At 38.6% G+C, this 10405-nt stretch overlaps 1 protein-coding gene across 2 annotated transcripts in view; it reads right to left on the minus strand.

The window, feature by feature from the left end:
• The window catches only part of TRPV4 (transient receptor potential cation channel subfamily V member 4), a 47376-nt gene extending 37703 nt beyond the window's left edge, over positions 1-9673 (minus strand). For both annotated transcript variants that reach the window (XM_072415385.1, XM_072415384.1), the window contains exon 1: positions 9513-9673. The gene's annotated coding sequence lies outside the window, so the exon portion shown is untranslated. The remainder of the gene's footprint in view (positions 1-9512) is intronic.
• Between the last annotated feature and the right edge of the window lie 732 nt (positions 9674-10405).

Consider the following 10405-nt stretch of genomic DNA (forward strand, 5'->3'; position numbering starts at 1 on the left):
CCCACTATACCCACCTCAAAGAAGGCCGAGTTTATACTCTTTTGGCGAGTTAATGTGAATACACTTTCATTTAAGAATCATGTCTGTTTTTTTTCTAATATACAAGTGTCAACTATAGGTAATGACATTTTTGTAGATATCAACCCATGCTAACATCTTGGTTTGAACATAACAGATACTTCAGTAATCAGCTATGTCATACAAAAGGACTTCCTAATTCCCTGCTGTGACACCAAAATTATAAGAAAGCAATAACTAGCCAACAATAATTAAAACTTATACTGTGTCCTTGTCATTTTCATATTCCCCCTGCAGTAATTAAACATTTTTCTTCAGTAACTGTGTCTTTCAGGATATAATTACATGTATAGAAAAAGAACTAGCATCTCTAATTATGTTGTATCGCAATTCTTGCCCTTAGCCAAACAAATTCTGTATTCCTTTTATAAACTCAGAATGCAAATGCAGCCAGTTTTGTTTTATTTCTAGATTTAAATGGTGTCCCTTTTTCTGCTATTTGTGGGTTAACTGGCTTGATTGGTGGCATAGTCAAAGGCAGAAACAGAAAAAAATGAGACTGCAACCTTTGCTTGATTTATGTATAGAAAAAAAAAATAATTTTAATTGCCAAGTTTAAATTATATAATTTTATACAAAACAGTAGAAATGTATTGCTTCTGATTTGAAAATGAGACATATTCCAGTAGAAATGTTACCTGTGCCATTTGTTTTTTCTTTGCTTACAAATAGGCAGCCATTCCTGACTCAATAGTTACAAGCCATGTACCCAATCTCAGCATCATGAGTGACTATCAAACTACCAGGTATGGTTCTAAGAGGGTGCATTTCAGAAAAGACCACCTTTCATAAATAGGTTCCAGAAAAATCCCTCCTTGGGGTAATAATGTGTGTTCTTATATGATAAAAAGTGAACATGTATATTAAAGTATAAGTGAGACGTAACTTTTCATGGGCAGGCAGATTAACAACTCCGTTCTGGAGTCTAAAAAGTAACACATACTAGGGACAGGAGCCCTATTTTACTAACATAATTGAACAGGGAGCATTTATTAATCATGCATAGGTCAAAAACTGACTTGTACTTTTTCTTTATTGAACCACTGCTGCCTCGTGATGGTATGGTAAGAATTACTTTTATGGTAGGGGGTTGTATGGAGCAAGGTGACAGTGTCTGTTTAAACTGGAACAATAGAGGTTGAGTTGATGTGTATGACCAATTTAACCACCTAAATATTATTTACCAACATTTTTCAAGGTCAACCTATTCATACACATTATTCTAAATGACCTCACTAAACATGGGACATATACCACATCCATATACCACAATAAATAAAACAATAAAGGAGAACAACAAAAGTCAAGAAGGCATTAGACAATACAAAAAGAGGATAAGGGATTAGGTGAAAGAACAGACTGGGTAAGGGGGTGTGGAATTAGAAACAGCCCAAAGGCAACTGTTTATAGTGTAGGGAATGTGTTCAGACACAATGGCTGTGTAAATGGTGTCAGATTCCCATAAATAATGCTGCATAAAACACAGTCATTGTGTGTGATTGAATCCTCCAAAAGGTTGGTCACAAGTGATTTTTTTCCAAAAACGCAGCTTTTGATTTTGAAATCTATAGCTAGGTTCACACTTCCAATATTTATCAATAGAAAACAAACGATTAAGACCGATCAATAATTATGCACAATTATATTTACGATCGTATTCTGCACAATTCTGTCCATGCTGTAACGGTACGATCGTTCAAATATAATCCACCAATAGTGTACACACGCTAGATACAATCGTTTGAATGATGCAGAGAGTGACATGTAAAGGAGAAAGTGTATTGTAGAAACATGCACGATCACTGAATGACTGTACACACGATACATAGCGAACAATCGACAGCTAATCAGATCCACCATGACGGTCGTTCATTTCCAACGACAATCCTCGTTCAACGGTGTCGTTGGTCACCTTTTTTGTGAACGATTTTCCGACGATCGGTCGTTCGTCTCCAACGATAATCATTGGAAGTGTGTACGTGCAATAATTGTTGTTAGAAAACAAACGATTAACGACCGATCAACGTTTATTCACAATTATTTTGAAGGATCGTATTGTGCACAATTCTGTACATGCTGAAACGATACAATCCTTCAAATATGATCCACCAATAGTCACTGAACGACCGTACACACAAAAGATAGTGAACAATCATCCCCAATCAGATCCGCCAGGACGGCCGTTCGTTTACAGCGACATTGGCCAGTGATTATACACTTTTTTTGTTAACAATTATTGGAAAATTAAGCGTGAGTCGTTCATTTCCAACGATAATTATTCCAGGTGTGTACGTAGCCTAACACATAATTAGATTTCATAAATACTTAAAGACATCAGATGATTGTTTCCTCATCCTGCTGTAATTAGTTAATTGCACAACAAACTGTACGTCTATGAATGGAAGACCAGTAACCGCTTACCCATGAAGTTTGTAACCGAGCTGGATACCTTAAAACAGGAGTTTTGCTGCTTGGTTGCCCTTTCCATAAGTAATATTACTTATTCCCTTCCATGTAGTAATAGGTGACCAAGATGGACATATTTTTATTGCACTGAAGAGGTCAGGTTTTTTTTTTTTTTTTTAAGCCCAAGTATATTTCCTACAAGCACAAAATACCTACTGGTCTTTTTAGGAAGCTTGTGCACTTGAAAAGTTTCTTTGGATTGAAGTGAAATCTCAGTGTTATAACCTAATACCTCTCCATGGAGGGGTATTGTGTATCTAAGGAGATATGGAGGTGTTTGTACTCTGGATCATTGAAACACCCATTAATTGCTCCACACATTTTTTGAAGACTCTAAAAAGCACTACTATAGCAAGTCTCCCAAGCTCTAAAATTGAAGCAGAGCTTAAGCAAGCCTTGACAGTAAAGTGTTACTGGAAGTATCACCAGGTACCATTAAAAAAGCCAAAGAAATAAAAGAGAAAACTAAAGCCCTTTCAGACCTGTTAACCAATCCCAGCTGCCCATCCACTATGCAGTCCACCTTCAAGTTTAATAACTGCTTTGACTGCAGCTGAGGTTGGGATGTGGTTCTTAAATCCAGAGAAGGAAAACAACAAAGCGGCAAGAAGAGCTCTACTATCTATTATGAATGCTGCAGCCAGACTCATCCATCCTTCCCACAGCTCCTCTTCCGCTGCATCTCTTTGCAGATCTCTACACTGGCTTTCATTTCACCTTAGAATCAAATTCAAGCTCCTGTGCTTTGCCTCCATAGTTCTTGACCCACCTATATTTCTGACCTGGTGAAAATGTACTCCCCTAGCCGCTCTCTCCGCTCCTCTGATGACCTACTATTGACTTCCTCACTCATCAACTCATCACATGCACGGCTACAAGACTTTTTTAGAGCTGCCCCAATTCTCTGGAATAAAAGAGCACTCAAAACCCATTTTTTTCAAACTTGCCTACCCATCTTCTTCTGTATTTTAAAACCATCACTACTTCCAGCCACTACATATCCCCCCTCCTATTTTGTGCTAATTCCCCCACCTACTGGATTGTAAGCTTTTCGGGGCAGGGTCACTCCTGTGTCACTGTCTGTATTCGTCTGTCATTTGCAACCCCTATTTAATGTACAGCGCTGCGTAATATGTTGGCGCTATATAAATCCTGTTTATTAATATTATTATTATTAAGGAGGCTTTTCTCTTTTACTATCCACACCATGATAAACACAAAAGCAAAAATGCTTTTCAACTGCCATTCAAGTCAATAGGAGTGGTGGGAGGCAAGGTTGAGCCTGCAGTAGATCTCTGCAGCCAACCACAAGTCTGAAATGACCCTAATGCAACTATCACCTACAAGGTATGGTAGGCTGAAATTTATTATGTTATGCTTTAAAGAGACTGCTATAAAAGTTGCATAATAACTTTTTTTGTGCTAAATGAGCTCATTTGAAGACCCCTGGGGCACAACTTGTGATGCTTGTCATGGAATTTTCATAGTTCAACATAGGAGTTTTTTCTGCTAGTTACAAAAAAAAAATTAAACACAGGCTCAAATTATTATACAGGTTACTGGATATTTTCTGTAGGATAAGCAGGAATCTATTTACGTATCAAGGGTACGTTAATGGTAAATATACACGCAGAGGTGCCAGATTTTGCAGCATGCAGCTACTTTGTAAGAAGCAAAGAATGAGTTAAATGATACTGCGTGTGAAGGCTTTGGATTATGACAAAGCTGGTTTCTGGCACCTGTTTAGACTTGCAAAATTTCTAAACTGGATAATACTACCTGGAAAGTTACAGGGTAATTGAATGACAACATCCAGAATTACATCTATACATAGATTTGTTCCTATAAAAATCCTACAGATTTGTAAAACCTATACGGTGTGAAATTTCCACAAGAAATAAACTTAAAATAGCATTTTGTGAAAATCTAATTTCAAAATCATAACTGTATGTGTATTTTATAAACAAACAAAACTTCAACAAAGTTACTCTGTAAAGTCCAAAGGTGGACTAAACCTAAAAATGAATTGGAAAACATCTCTGAAATTATTGGGCAGTAGTAATTGAATTTGGTTGTTAGCACTCTACGTATTTATTCTTCTTGCATTGCTTCACATAAAAGGAAAATGAAAAGATAAGTGTTTCCCCAACTGAAAATAATATTCTGGTTACAGGGGAACTGTCTAATATGTCACAGTCCTTTTATGTTGCCATTTATTTTGCAACCAAGCCTCAGTAGGATCATTCTGCTGTTTCATACCTAGGCCCTACTTTTTGCGGTTCATTGTGGAACCACTTCAGTTCCCTATAAATGCACCCCAGGTATTTAGGTCATGTTTGAATATGTAAACCTGCTTAATGTATAGGAGTTACCAGAGCAAGGACCTCTCTTTATGTGTTCCAGGCTCCTGCACAGTGATCTCTGTTCCACTTCCGATGCCTATTTATGGCCTTTCCTGTTTCACAACGACCTTCGTTATAAGCCCGCCCTGACCTTTTTGGCGTTTCACCACTACATTGCCTACCAATACAGCAAAATTCCTTTCTGCCTGCTCCCAGCTATTTCCACTCTAAATGTAACCAAGCTCTACAACCTGGTAACCTTTCAAACCAAAGACCATTATCCCGTGTCAGTCGGTCTGGTGGACTCGAGTGGATTGTCAGACATTGGGCCCGATTTAAAAAAGTTCTCCAAGACTGAATAAGATAGAGTACCATGGGAGAACATGGGTGATCCAGCAAACCTGGAATTGATCTGGTCTGGGATTGAAAACATTTGTCAACAGCAAATGATTTTTAGGAAATCCATTCTAGGTTTGCTGGATCACTCAGGTTCTCTCATGATAGTCTATCTTATCCAGCTTGGAGAGCCTAAATAAATCAGGCCCAGTGTATCATGGCTCTCTTTAGGGCCTACCTCTGTGACAATATGTGGGACTGACATAGCAAAGACAGTATTTGTATTATTTATTATATAATACCAGATTATGGAGTCCAATTCCTGCCTGAAAAAATGATAAAATGTCTGCATTCTGTTATCCATAAGTGATTTTAGGTTATTAATATTATTATTAATTATCATTATGATTATTAGGTTATGTTTATATGTCATCATGTCAAATACTGTTTACTAATAAATATTTATTTTTTACAAAGATCCTAAATGGACTGATATGCAACTACTATCACTAATACTACTTTATAATACTATTATAAATACTAATATATATACTAATAATATTTCTCTGTATAAAAAGTTTTTAGAATTTGCATTCACAAATACTTACATTTTCACCCAGACAGCAGTTTTTATTCTAAACACAATAAAGTATGAATTTCCTTTTAGAGCTATTAATATGTGTTTATATACAAATGATATCAGACATATGATATCACATATAAACATGAGTGGGAAGGGAGGGGGTGGTGTGCAGGAAATGGGTTCTTTAGTTCATGATATATTTTTCATGTTATCAGACCTAAACAAAATGAAGTATTGCTGGAGACATGGATACATAATGATCCCATGAGCTCTTCCTGTTCATTTGCTGGGATTAGAACTGTGGCACATGGATACAGAAAGAATACAAAAAGAAAACACAGGGAGAGGTGAAGGAACTTGTAATTAGAAACAGGACCAAGTATTACAGCAATGATTTTAAAAAGGAGTATAAGAAGGAAGCAGGGCAACATTCTGTTTCTTTGACTATGGAATATACGCCAAGAAACTGAATGTTGCCTGAATGTTTTCAATGTTATACACTGATAAATGTTTGTGAGCTTGTTATTTGTAGTAAGAGTGTTTCAAAACAGTTCCATGGCCAAAAATGGCTTAGATGTTGAAATTTTGAAAACCATTAAAGTGAACATCTCAACAACATGGAAACATGGCTTACAACAGGACAGCCAATTCATTCATTCAAGGTTTGTACCCCATATGTAGTATTAGAGAAAATGGCAGGGTGGTGAGAATCTTGTCACTACCTATATAGCTTCTTGTTTGGTATTGGAGCAGTAGAAATGCCTTAGGAGAAAAGACACTGCATTCAATATTTGTTTAGCAAGCAATGCCAAAATAATATTAGCTTGTCAAATACAGAGGTTGCCAAGTATCAGGTTTTAGTGCCCTTCTTATCAAAGCTGGTGTAAAGCTACGCACACACGTCAGATTTTTATCGCCCGATAATCGGCATCGGCCAATTATCGGGCGAAAATCTGCCGTGTGTACAGTCGGTGTCGTCCATCGTCCGGACGACCGACCTGCCGGATCCACGGACGATGGACGACGATCCTAATGAAAGGGAAGGGGGAGAGCGCGCAGCAGGGTGCCGCTCCGTCGCTCTCCCCCTCCCCTCTCCATAGAGCATGAACGGTGCTGTATGTACAGCATCGTTCATGCATCGTGCACTCCCTTGTCGTTGGAAAGGATCGTCAAAGATCCTTTCCAACGACAAAAATTGCAAGTGTGTACGCAGCTTAAGTTAAAGTTCCAGTTAATCTTCAAATGATAAAAAAGATTAAAAATTCCCTAACCCTTGTTGACAGCAGACATGTAACTTTTACCTTACTACTCTGTACTTTATCTCTGGTGTCTGGGCATCCTTCAAAAAAGTTAGGTGCAGTAGTGGGCAGTCATGGTCACCAGACTTGACTAGAGGTCTATAGAGAGTGTAGTTATCATGCAGCAAATGGCACTGCTATGTAAATCTAGTACCATCCATATGGAAGACTACTATGATTGTGGAGACCATGTGAGTAGAAGGCAAAATGTTACCAAAACCGAAGCAATGTTTGCTGACCTAGAGACAGTGGTCACCCAGGAAGTGATGAAAAATCTTTTTAAGGATGGCCCAAGCAACCAAGTTTCCCATTACTTGTCCCAGTGACCATGGGCACTTGGATGGCCAGTGTGGAACATCTCCAAAGGGGAACTATAGTTATTATCCGCACTTCACACCTAAACAAGGAAATATTAGATGGAGGTATACTTAATTATAAAAGTACACAGTATATATATCAATATTCTCTTTATTTCCACATCTCGTCTGTAATGTTACCACCAAACATGGAATTTTGAAATTTTCCAGATCTTGGTCAGAGCACAACATATATTTCTTCTTGATAAAATATTCTTCTATGAAAAGAATGCTTTACATATTGTGTACATGGCTCAGTTAAGGATGCCATGAGGACATTCAAATCCATATGTAGAGCAGAAATACAATCAACAGACATGCTGAGGTCAAGTTTTAAACTTTGAAACATCAAAGTATAAATGACAACATCTCGAAGGCTCGCTGGGTCTTTTCTTAAAGGTGGCATTGAGGATACAAATCCAAATACTTGAACACAACATTGAAATCACTTAGGTCCCAGCCAGCTTTAGGTGTATTCAGGGTTTGGAAAATACACCAAAATATTCAAAGACACCTTGTGTAAGAAAGATACGGTTTACTGGCACGGCTGTTACTAGTGGAAAGTAGATGTGGACGCGGGACTACAAGACTTTCATAGTTAGAGCAGACGTTATACTAATATGGAAAGATGCTTAACCTGGCTGGTTCTCTACACATCTATTCATTGGGGAAAAAGTATACTTATCTTACACTCTAGGAAGACTGGATAAAGTGAGCATCAGAGCTATTAAATATTCATTACTTTGGAAGGCCTAAACAGCATCAGAAAGGTCAGGTGAGCAGCAGAAAAAATAAGGTGAACTAGAAATAATAAAGTACAAAAAGTAAAAAGAAAAACAACTTTTTGGAACAAACAAAAAGCTGTACTAGAAAGAATATTGCCCTTATACTAGAAGAAGTAACAACTTGCACTAGAATAAAGTACCTTGTACCTAGAACAGAAGGAATACCAACCGATACTAGGAAGAATAAAGTAACTACAGCAGAAGGAACAATAACCTCGACTAGAAGAAGTAACAACCTGAGGAATAAAGTACCTATAGTACAAGGAACATAGTATCTACTAGAAGGAGCATAACATATATTAAAACAAATAAATTCCATATGCTAGAAAAAGTAAATTATGTAATAAAGAAAAAATAAAATACCTATACAAGAAAGAATAAAGCATGGTGCCTATGCTAGAAGGAAAACCAACCAATGCTAGAAAGAATAAAGCACCTATACTGAAGGAGTACAGCAGGACGTCTATATGAGACGGAATAACACCACTACATAAGAATAAAGTCCCCATACTAGAAGGAATAAAGTCCCTATACCAGTCGGATGAAAGATACATTAACAACTCACAGTAGAAAGAATATATTCCCTATAGTAAAAGGAACAACAGCCTACAGTAGCAGGAATAAACTCCCTATACAAAATACAAAGTATCTATTGTAGAAGTAAAAAGGGGTTAGATTGGAATGAATAACATACAGACTCTATAATACATAACTGCCTATAATAAAAGTATATACTCATAGGGGTCTCATTATAAAGTCTTCCATTCTCAGAACATTCCCTCCTGCAGAATCTTTGTATTGCAGTAGCAGTGATTGATTCTCCAGCAGGGAATGTTTCAGTGAATGTTGGTTTCACTGCTTTGAATTAGACCAGGTTTCTGTGGAATCCTAGAGGTTGCCAGGGATTTTCTGAGCAGTTACCATTGACCCCAATGATCTTTTTGGCTATATAAGGGTGACATTCTTCCCACGGACCACCACATTATTATACTTTTATCTGTGAGTATCATAATTATAGTAAGGAGTCCCTGAAGACCTGAAATTATTTCCAGGGTCCCCCAATGTAATAAAAATGGGGAAAGGTTGCCTTAGACAACAAAACTGAAGCCCATTGCCTTGAAAAGGTCACAGTGCCCACACCATGCAAACAATAAGCACCCATAGTCCGCAGCAAGCCATGACATGTCACAAAGTCCCAACACAACACACTTCAGTCATAGAAGTGACCCGGCATTAGGAATCCATGTGAAGGGTGTCACACCACTTACCTGAGAGTACTGCTCCGGAGTGCAGGGGACGCGGTGTGTGCAGTGTATGACTGGGGCTTTGTGCACAGTGCCTGCGTCACATGGGAGAGGACAGGAAAGAGACAAACATACTACAAGCCCCCCACCTGTCCGACTACACATCACCTCCTCCTGCCAGCACCAACACTGCCCTCCTCCTCCTCTGCTCACTTCCCCTCCCAAACCTCCAAATCACGCCTGTGTCTGCTCTCACATCCCTCTCACACAGAGCCTGCTTCTCACAACTCCACCACATAGCAAAGCATGCCTGGAATAATAGGACACATTGCTTTACTTTCTATGTTTGCACTGCAGTCCATGTTAGTTGAGTTTTAGACAAATTGGGGCTCTGGGCAAGTATGGAGTGAGGGCCCCAAGTTCACATCAATCCTGCAATTTTTCACCCCTAAACCTGCCCTGGGAGCAAGTCAGCTTCACAAAATAAACTACAGTGTGTGAAATATTGATTTCCATTTTTTTTAAAGGGGGCCCATAGAAACATTATATATGACCCCCCCCTTATTATAATACCCTTCATTATTATAGCCCTGTTACAGTGGGGCCCCCCTACAGAGTTGAGTATTATATATTATATCCCCATTCCTGCTTGCAGCCGCCATCCCCCTAGCCGCGCGCCTCCCATGTCTCCTCCGCTCCCCATTGCAGTTTCAGGTGGTGGGGAGCAGGGTTTACAAGAACCCTGGGAAGATGGTGGATTATGGATCCAGGCTGTGAGCAAGAACTGGGGAAGTAAATGTAATATCAGTGTGCTTCTCTTATGGATGGAGATAGTTGAAATTCGGCACCCCATGCAATTACTAAATTGCCCTTCCTTCTTCTGGAACCCCTCTTTGTCCCCAGGTCCCATAGCAAAT

Source organism: Pyxicephalus adspersus, chromosome 6 (assembly GCF_032062135.1).
Source record: "Pyxicephalus adspersus chromosome 6, UCB_Pads_2.0, whole genome shotgun sequence".
Classification (NCBI taxonomy): domain Eukaryota; kingdom Metazoa; phylum Chordata; class Amphibia; order Anura; family Pyxicephalidae; genus Pyxicephalus; species Pyxicephalus adspersus.